At 36.5% G+C, this 10427-nt stretch overlaps 1 pseudogene; it reads right to left on the reverse strand.

Annotated features, from left to right (window-relative positions):
* Positions 1 to 3192: 3192 nt before the first annotated feature.
* Positions 3193 to 3702, reverse strand: LOC103746588 (annotated as a pseudogene).
* Positions 3703 to 10427: the final 6725 nt, after the last annotated feature.

A 10427-nucleotide genomic window follows, 5' to 3' on the forward strand; every position in this document is an offset into this window, starting at 1 on the left:
ATCTATTAGTCCTGTAAACTTATTAAATTTTAATAATTATTAAATTATTATAGGAATAATATGCATCATTCATGTAGATCTGAAACCATGCATCATTCATGTAGATAATTACTTGGATATGATTTTGTAATTTACAAATATTTTATCACACATAGCAAATTTTACATAGAAATAAGCAAAAAAACATGAGAAAGACATAGGAATAAGATTATTTTTGACTTGTTCTATCTTTAATCCTACTCTCTACTCTTAGCCAGTGTATAAGCAAGATTCTACCTAGCACACTAATGGTTAATCTGGGGTCAGATGAAGCATGGTTTCAGAAATGCTAAGAGCACAGGGATGCGTGACCTTTATTGCTCCACAGGAAGCAGTGCTAGAGCCAATGTGTGTTACTTTTGTATTTAAAAAACTACTTTATTCCTATTTTTATTTTATTTTTATTTATGTGTACGTGTGAGTGTATTCTATCTGTGTGTGGATATCTGTGGAGGCCAGAAAGGGAGGTCAGATTCCTTGGATGTGGATTTACAGGCGATAGTGACAGCTGGATTTTAGTCTGGGAACTTTACCTGGTGCTCTGAAAGAGCAGCAGGCATACTTAATCTCTGAGCCATCTCAGTCCCAGATATATTTATAATTTTTTTAAAGAATTGGAATTAATAATGAATAAGAGTAGTAGTAATTACTGTTGAAAACAGGTTTATGATATAAACCGCAAACGCATCCATTGTTCAGTATAACTGTGATTAAACTGTACCCACTGAATGCTACCATCATTAATACAAAAGGAAAACACATGTATAGGTGATTAAAATGATTATAATTTTATAATATCATAATTTCTTTCAATAACAAGAATTCTTATATATCAATAGTTTAAAATAAGAAAAAAGAAAACACTTGCAGAAATTCTAAATATTGGAAATGCAGCTAAAGATGCTAAATTTTATCCCTGGAAAATGTGACTGCATAAATCATGACACAGTGTGGAACATTAATTAGCCTTTTTAATTATGAAAGAAGGAAAATCATTGCTGCTGACAATGTGAGGCTTCAAAGGCTGAATATTTATTTCTATTGCTGTGGGAAATACTGCCATGGAGTAAAGTTTTATTAATTAAGTAATATTTGAAATAATTTATAAAGAAGTCACTAGCTCATTTCTATTATTGGTATAATACTTTTCTAACCATGTTAAATTGGATTCCTCAGAAATATTAATTGGTAGAATCATAAAAGTATTTCTCATAAATGTGTTATGTCAACCATCACATGAACACTTATGGTTATTTTGTGAAGATATTTAGAAAAGCATCCATTCAAAGGCTTGATATATAGCAGCTAAATTTTCAAATTAATATTTATTTCATCAGAGCTATTAAAAATACATTTGCTCTATTTCCCTTCATTTATTATTTACAAAGTTCTTTTGAATTTTGCATTCTACCCATATTCCTAAAGTGAACACATCCACTCCTACTAAGCAGCATACATGTGGCCTACATAGAAAATTATTTAGAACAGTATAAAGTGTAACAACATATGTTACACTACTCTAACACTGGCAAGTTAATGTCCAATTGGAAGCTGAAATATATGTCTACCTTGATAACGAGAAAGCTGCAAATAGAAATGAATACTGATCACCATTATATTGTCTTCATTTTTCACCTTGCTTTTTCTTTTTTAATATTTTATTTTTTTATTCTTTTTATGTGTATGAATGTATTGCCTATATGTACGTAAGTGGATCCGTGTTGTACAATGACTGTAGAGGTCAGACGAGGGCAGAGGATCCCTTGGAACCAGAGGTACAGATGGTTGTTAGTTGTTATATGGGTTCTGGGAATTGAACACAGGTCCTCTGTAAGAGCAGCCAATGCTCTGAACCATTGAGCCATCTCTCCAGCCTCTGCTTTTTCTTATATATATATATATATATTTCATCATAAACTTTCCTGAATTTACTCCTTTACTTCCTTTTGTATTACATTTATATTTGTACTTTGAATTTCTAATGCATTTTGTAAACAGCTTTTAGACTAAACACCTAAACCAAAAGTTCCACTCCAATAGTCAGCCATCCATGGTGATACAGTAATTACATAAAACGTACATTGAAAGTGAGAAAGATTTAATTACTGTGTTCACATTAGAAAGAGAAACAGCTAAAAAGGCCCAGTGACCCCACATCCATCCTTTGAGTACTGACAAGAGGCTTGGGTTTAAATAGAGGGTAAGAATAATGGAGCCCTTTTACTGTGTCTGCTCAGGTCCTGCAAAGTGGTCTGAAGACGTCTATACTGTTTCAGGGTAAAAGTGGTTCTTTAAGATGGTTTTCCTGTTTCTGGGTGTGTTCTCACTATTGTGAATAAATGCTCTCATCTGGGAGGGTTGTCTGATCTACGATGCTTTGCTTTCAAGAAATCGAGTGTCACTATCGGTTTAGGACAATGACTTGTCTCTTCCTTCGTCCTTGAAGGGGGACGAGGTATTTTTTACAGACTTTTTAAGGGAGGAAAATAGTTCATTATTTGGCTTACAATTCCAAGTTACAGTCCACTATTTGGGGAGTCAAGGTAGGAACTTGAAGCAGGTCACATCACATTCAAGAACAGAAACAGTTCACCCATTTGCTAGCTGCTTGCTTCTACAACACAGAGGTGTGTTGGTTATAACTGCTGCAGTCTTCCGAACAGAATCGCTGAAATACACCACTGAACTGAATCAACTTGCAATAGATCATTTAATGAGTTTTTCTTGACTACAAGTTTGGTCTTGATTTGATCAATGGGAAACCACAAAAAAAAAAAAAAAAAAAAAAAACAAAAAACAAAAAAAAACGGGGTGTTTGAACCAACCAACCATGGTTAAAGTGAAAATCTTGAAGTTTGCAAAAGAAGTTACCATTACCTTTCTTCAAATACATGGTCTGATAAAATTACACCCAGAAAACAAAGAGGATACACAGAGAAGTTATGAAAACATAACTGTTCACTCTGGAACCCTTGATGACTGACTGGATTTCCCTTGCAATGTTAGACGCACTTGAGTCTTACACATTAAAGTATAGCGTGTTGTCAGCCTGGGTTCTTATAAAGATTTCTGTTCTCACTTTGGTCCTCTGATTTCACATATTATCTAGTGTTTTACTAAAAAACTATTGAAGGGTGATTACTTTCAGGCAGTTCATCCTCTCTGAACACAAAATGCCATTTCCATCCCACCTCCAATACACAGGGCTGCAACACCACACATGCCATGTGTTCTCTCCAGTGTGTGTAACAGGGTCACAAGAATTCTCCAGCCAGATGATCCTAGAGGATAACCCAAAGCAATAACTCCTTCTTCAATGTTGACCTTCTCTGGGTTTATCCAAATTCTTTAGCTATTGCAACAAAGATAGATGCAAAGGCTTCTTTGATTTCAAATCCATCCACATCCTTCAGGAAACAGCCAGGTTTCATCAGGAATTGATCTTGCACCCATAATGGAAGGCTCCACACCTGCTTGGGACCAGGAAACTACTTGTGCTAAAGGTCATAGTATTCTACCCTCAACTTCTGACTTTTGCATAAGGACCATAGCAGCAGCACCATCATTCAATCTTGACGTATTAGCTATTCCATCAGTAACAAAGTAAGGTTTTAGCCTGCCCATGACTTCGAGATCACTGGCCCTTCCTTTGTTATATTGCATGGCAATAAAGTTTTCAAGTGAAGTAGCAAATATGCCATTTGTTCTTATAATTAGCCTTACTCAAATGAATAGTAAACTTTCTCATTCTTCAGGAGAGGAGATAGTTTCATGCTTGATGTATGTTCATCTAACAATCTTCAGGAAGGCCAACAGATGCAGTCTGTAATCATTCCTGATAACTTTTCAAATATGTGACTCCCTAGCTTAATAAAAAAAAAATCTTAGGTTTTACAACTGATTACAGTATGTTGAAATAAAATTTGTACATTAGCTTATAAATTTCCAAAAATTGGTGCTATACAAAAGGAATATCAAGGGCCTGACTCAAAACAAGGCTGTCTCAAATATGGCCAAGCTGAATGAAATTATACCATGTTATTCATTAGATACACCTGAATGGCACTACATAATAACATTTCAATAATATTAATGCTATTGCATATTTACTGTAAATTTTTGCCTAAAATTTTTATACTTTGTTTTAGGTCAGATATTTATTTTAAGAATGATTTTCAAACATGCCTCCAGTAATATTAAAAATATTCTATTTCAAAATGATAAGAACAGGAGATAAAAACTTGACAGGAATAGCAGGGCCCCCTAAAAGTCCCTTCCAAGAATATTCTTGTTAGGGGCCAGAAATGCCAGAGGAGAGTTCTTGTTCCTATTTCTTTGTCATTGCCTAAATGAGCACCTCTTTCTAAAGGCTAGACTTGACTATGAGTCTGAAGGCATCTGGATACCAGATTGTGCCAACTGGACAGACCAGTTCAGCCCCTTCCCCATTACTCACCCCTTTTTCTGTCATAGGTTTTTTTTTTTTTTAATACTTCAGACTATTAGATCAATAGTATTCCATTTCCTGGAATCCCTCTGTTCTCTCTCACTTTCTTACTTTTTCTCCTACTCTTACTCTTTAAACTCCCACCTTTGATATATAATGAACTTCTCTCTAAAGCATACCCTCTGTGGTTTGTGAATTTAGTTCTTCAGATTCACACGATACGAACACAAAAGCAATTAGTTTGGAGAAGCTTCGGTGGTGTTCAAGAGCCCAGGACCCTAGCTCTGTACTATGTTGACAGCTTCAATTGCCATTCTGTAATGCATTATTAATGAATATGAAATAAACCACTGTCAAAATCTGTAGAAAGGGTTTGCATGATGGTGCAAGCCTTTAATAACAGCACTAGAGATGCAGAGGCAGGCAAATCTCTTTGAGATCTGGCCTGGCTTTGTCTACATACTGAGTTCTAAGCCAGCTGGGGCTACAGAGAGACCTTGTCTCAAAAGGTGTATATAAGAAAAATAGATAAGCTATAAAAGATATAAAAGAAAATTTGAGATAACATTGATATCAATAGGTGTATACTTCTTGTTACTTTATGATCTCCCATTTGTGTTTCTGACAACAGTGTATTCTTTCCCTAAGAATACAATATAAATAGATTATTAATGAGATTCAAGAAAAGAGAGTTATTTGGTGTAAACATGCTAGGGGTAGAGAGATCCAGTGATTCTAGAGAAGGAATTGGGCCAGGGTAGCAAGTACACATAATTAAGCAGTCCTGGCTAGTATATGGCTTGGTGATCACTACATCAGTTCTGGTTCTGCAAGTTGGCCCCGAATTAATGCTATTACTCTTATCACTTGAGGAGTGTACTCTGGTTCTTTCAAAATTATGACTGTATTTATTTTCTTATTGCTGAGACAAAAAATACTTGACAAGAAAAAACATATGGAAAGAAGACTTTATTCTGGTTCACAGTTGGGGGAACAGTCCATGATGATAAACAAGTCATGGCAGTAGATGCTTGATATGGTTGTTCACATTGTATCTCCAGTCAGGAATCAGACAGCAATGAATGCAGATGGTCAAATTGCTTTCACATTTTTATTCAGTTCAATACTCCAACCTGTGGAATGAGGCTATCTACATTTAGATATTGTTTATCACAAATCAATCAATATATAAAATCTCTCACAGATTTCAAACATCAGATATCTCATAGATTAAATCCTTTCAAGTTGAAAATATTAATGACCACAGTTATTTCTATTTCAGAAAATGACCTCAACATTATGAGTAATTGCCATAATTTTGGGGTTTCATCATAGTCTGACTATAGGTAGTCACATTGCTTGGGGTAGTTTGAGCCTTATACCACAGGGATTATAATGAATAAATGTTGTTCCTAGATTTCAAGGTAACTCAAGAAAGCAAGCACAGTACGAGAGAGGTACAAGCTGGAATTAGGGTAGTGATGGGTTCTCTGCTTGAACCCCTCACTTTTAAGCCATCATTCCATTTCCATGGGACAATAATGGCTGAATGTCTTTTACTTCAGTAAATGCTTCTTGTTTTTAAGGTATGATATGGAGATCTTGGAATGAAAACCTTGACGTGCTCAGAAAGTTCCCAAGTGTCATTCTAACAGGTACCACATGTGTGATGCTGCCAAGTTGCCAAGTTCTTCAGCAAGCTTGAGATGATTATGACCTCCTTGGACCATAACTGCAGAAGCCTCTGACACACATCAGGAATATTACTTCAGTGTCACTTTCACCTATGCTCTCCTTCAAATGAATTTCATTTTCACAAATGGAGACTTTCATGAATAGGGACATGTATCAAATCACCTTTTCTATTTTCTAAGGTTTCTCTTAAATGGTGCTAATTTCTTCTACTATTATAGTGGTCTTCTTAGATCCCACCTTGTGAACAACTTCAAACTTTCTCACAACGTCTTCTTTGTTAAACTTCATGTGTCATCTTCAATTATCTCACTGTAGATCTGAATGAGACCAATGAGCAGCAATCATGACATAGTCTGTATGCTATTATGTCTAGATATTTCCTTCACCTAATTAATCTTTTACTTTTAAATTCAGCCTAAATCAAGTTCTCAGGGACATGGGCAAAATGCACCCAGGTTCTTTGCCAGAAAATAACTTGAGTAGGCTATAGCCCAGTTTCCAATAGAGTATTTATTCTCCTCTCAAAGATCGTAAGTATATCTCCACAGTTGACATTATTCTCAGCAATCTGCCAGCCGCCCCCCCCACCAAGTTCTCTCCAGAATGGTCCACCTAGCTTTTTATTAGTTCTAGGACTTTTCTGACACTTATTTCCAAATTCTTTCACATTCCTCCTGCTAACCAGTTCCAAAGGTCACGGGATCAAGTTTATATTAATAGCATCCCCACTTCTAGGCATCAATTTTCTATATTATTTTCTCTTTGCTGTTAAAAAAAAACCAGGCATAAGCAAACTACAGAGAACAGGATTAAATTGGCTTACAGTGAGAGGGTCCAACCCTCCTGGACATATCTGTATATTTGTCACCTAAGTAATTCTAGATCCCATCCAATTTACAGTACTATTTGTGGTTATTGAAAAAAGAATTTTTGATTCATGATCTACCTATTTGAAAACAAAAAAGTGACTTTGCCTCTCAAGTCAAAAATTTGAAGCATCTTTTAGATAAAGAAAAGTGAATAATTTTCTCTGAATGTAAAACATTCAAAAGACTATAGCGATTAAGCCCTGTAGTTTGAATGTCCTGTACAGTATAGCTAATAACTGGCAAGTCTTGAAAAAAAAAAGATACTGGCCAGTTTGGGGAATTTATTCAGGCAGAATTGGAGTTCAATCCAGATACACCCACTCTTCAGGCTTTTATTCTCTTAACTCTAGCCATTTATCACTTTCTGTGTTAATCACTCTCTGCTACAAAAGGAAGTTTTGCTGGTGAGAGTGGAGAGATATATTATTATTCTTTCTAGCCCTTGATCCTATATGTCCCATGACATATTGTAGAGGTAGAGTGTAGACATTTATTCTCTGTGTTGAACCTCACACATCTAAAGTTCAGGGAGCATTGTGGAAGAAGGGTCAGAATGATTGGAAGAGCCAGGGTTGGCAAATAACCACAAGGAATAAGTTCTTCAGTTTTCTGGGAACTTGCTCACAATGAACTTACAGCAATGGTGATAGCATGCCCAAGACCCATGCAAACTTAAACCACACAAAAAAACAGCATAGAACTACAGAAATGGGCAGGAAACCCCAACCTTAGGAGGGGAACTATTGGCAACTGATCACTGCTGGGTAAGGGAAAATTGGTCTTCTTTAAGGCAGTGACATTGGGTAGGCTAAATAGACTTCAGTTTATGAACTCAAATTGAGGGACATCTGGGTACAAAAATTTGACTCAGTAGGCCTTAATGTATATATATATATATATATAGGGGTACAGATAAAGGATATGGAGGGTATTGATGGGGGAAAGGGTCCAAATATGATTACACTATATTGTATGAAATGCACAACAATTCAATAAAAATATGTTGAAAAATAATTTAATTTGAAAAAATGAGCATTTTTGATTCCCTGAGAGCCTCACTAATTGCTTTAGGTGGAATATAGTTGTACCCTCTGAAGCACCTTAACAGGCATGTAGTTAATAGTTCTGCTTGGATTCACATCTGTATACACTGTTGGATTAACAGTTTGGTTTCTTAGGGAGATACTGACACACCTTATGATGGTTTCTTCTGAATTAACGTCAACCGGAGTTGCAGAATCTCTTCTGGTAGTACTTACTTACATTTTGTATCTCTGGGGGAAAAAGTTACCTGGACATTGAGTTTGCATAGAAAGACTGTGGTGATGGAACTAGACTTTCTGGTACATACACAGAGGTCTCAGTGTGGGATATAACTAGTGCCTATAGGGAAAGCCTACTCTTGGGTAGGAAAACCCTGATGAGTCTTTTTGTTAAAGGAATCATTAAACCTGAATATTTAACTCCATGTAAACCATAACATTTATAGGTTTGTTCCCACTGCAAATTGTATCCACGGCTCATGTAGAAGAAATAGTGATTGCAGATAAAGGGTCATGGGAGCACCTGGATCTGATCCATTCTTTGCTAAGTGATCATTATCTCCTACCATCTGGTGCTTTGGCTGTTTGTCAACTAAACTATTTTTGGTTGAGAGTTTGAGCCAATGTCTCTTCTGATGCTCATTCCCATTGCTGTGTGTACATAGATTCTTCCCTAAGGTCCTCCTTCCTTTTTGGGGCAATGACTCTAATTAGTTACAGATTACTAGCCCCGGGTGATTTGGATGAAAATGGAGGCTGGTTCAGTCTTTTTATTTTCTCAGTCACAGCAGAACTTACAAACTATGTGCACCAGATGAATATGGTTCATGGCTACAGTTTCCTTAAATCTTCATTATTTTCATGTAATGTCTATGGCAGTTTGCTCATTGCAGCGCGTATTGACTGTCCCTATATTTTCAGGGGCTTGCTCATCTAATCTAATATATTGCTGGCAAATTTGGATTATAATTTCTAACTAGGCAAAACTGTGCTCTGTGGCCCAGTCTTGAAAATTGTGTTATCTTATTTAAGTTTCTTGACATAGATATACCTTATGGTAGCCTTCCCAAGATACTCTAACAATAGTAGGCTAGCAAGAGTCTGTTCTTAGAGTCTGGTTCCAACTTGGTCTTCTTAGGTGTTGCATCTCTTTGATACAGAGTGCATTGGTGTCACGGTGCAGTGACCACAACTCAAGCCTGATGGGCTTGGGAGAAATCAGGACACAGGGGATGCAGAGGCTTATGTACCTGTGCATGTTTATTGTGAACTAAAGCAAGCTTATATAGAAAGCAAATCTGGAGTAACCAAGGAATAACCAAGGATACATTACTTTATCAACAAGGATACATGACTTAACCAACCAAAACTCACACAATGTTTACAGTATCTTAGATTCAGCTACATAATATTTATAATATCTTAGATATAAAGTGAACTGTTTGTGATTACTCTTAGCAACTACTAGAATTTGTTATTTCTATATAGAAACCAAGTTTACAGTGCTGAGAAACTCTGGTACCCATAAACTGAAACAGAACTCCTTAGTTACATTTCCAAGACTGCTAATTAATCAGGGAAGCATAGCCTGTCAATTCAGCCCAAGAAGCAAAGAGCAGGGAAAGTCCCAGGGTGGAAGCAATCTTCCTCCAATTCCAAAGTCAAGCTGTGCCCATAATAGCTCCCAATATTTCCCCTTTTTCATTTTATATAACCAGGTAATGTCATGTCCAGAATGGAAAGATGGTGCCTGTCTTAGGTTGTCCCTCTGCTCAAAGCCTTACCTGTCATCTGCATGCAGCTTCTATCAGCTACGCCCTGTCTTAGGTTGGCTTTTCCCAGAAGATCTTACTTGTCTTTAACTACTGGCCTCCATTAGGGGAGGGAGCACAATCTCATATCCTGCACAATGGCCTTGACTTGCCACAAGAATTTTAACTAATATCTGGTATCCTCTGCCAAGCTTCAGGTCATGAATCAATCAGGCCTTGACACATAGGCATGCTTAAGATATCTCTCATGTAGTGTCAATATTAAAGTTAATAGACCTTATAAATAAGCTCAAGTAGAATTGAAAGAAACACAATAGCTGGCAGAGAGCTCCACCACCCTTGATGAATTATCATGATAAACAGAGCTAGAACTTCTGTACTTTAAGAAGTAAATGTAAGATGTGAGTTCAATTACATACCATCACATGACCTTGGGTGTTTTGATTGCCTACCAGATGGCACCTCCCTGTGAATTTCCCTTTCATATTTGTGTGTACATCCTGACTAAATTGAGTGTTTTAATGAGTCTTAAAGGAAGAAACTACTCAGATCCAGAAGTACA

Source organism: Nannospalax galili, unplaced genomic scaffold (genome assembly GCF_000622305.1).
Source record: "Nannospalax galili isolate Female #2095 unplaced genomic scaffold, S.galili_v1.0 scaffold1804, whole genome shotgun sequence".
Taxonomy (NCBI): Eukaryota; Metazoa; Chordata; class Mammalia; order Rodentia; family Spalacidae; genus Nannospalax; species Nannospalax galili.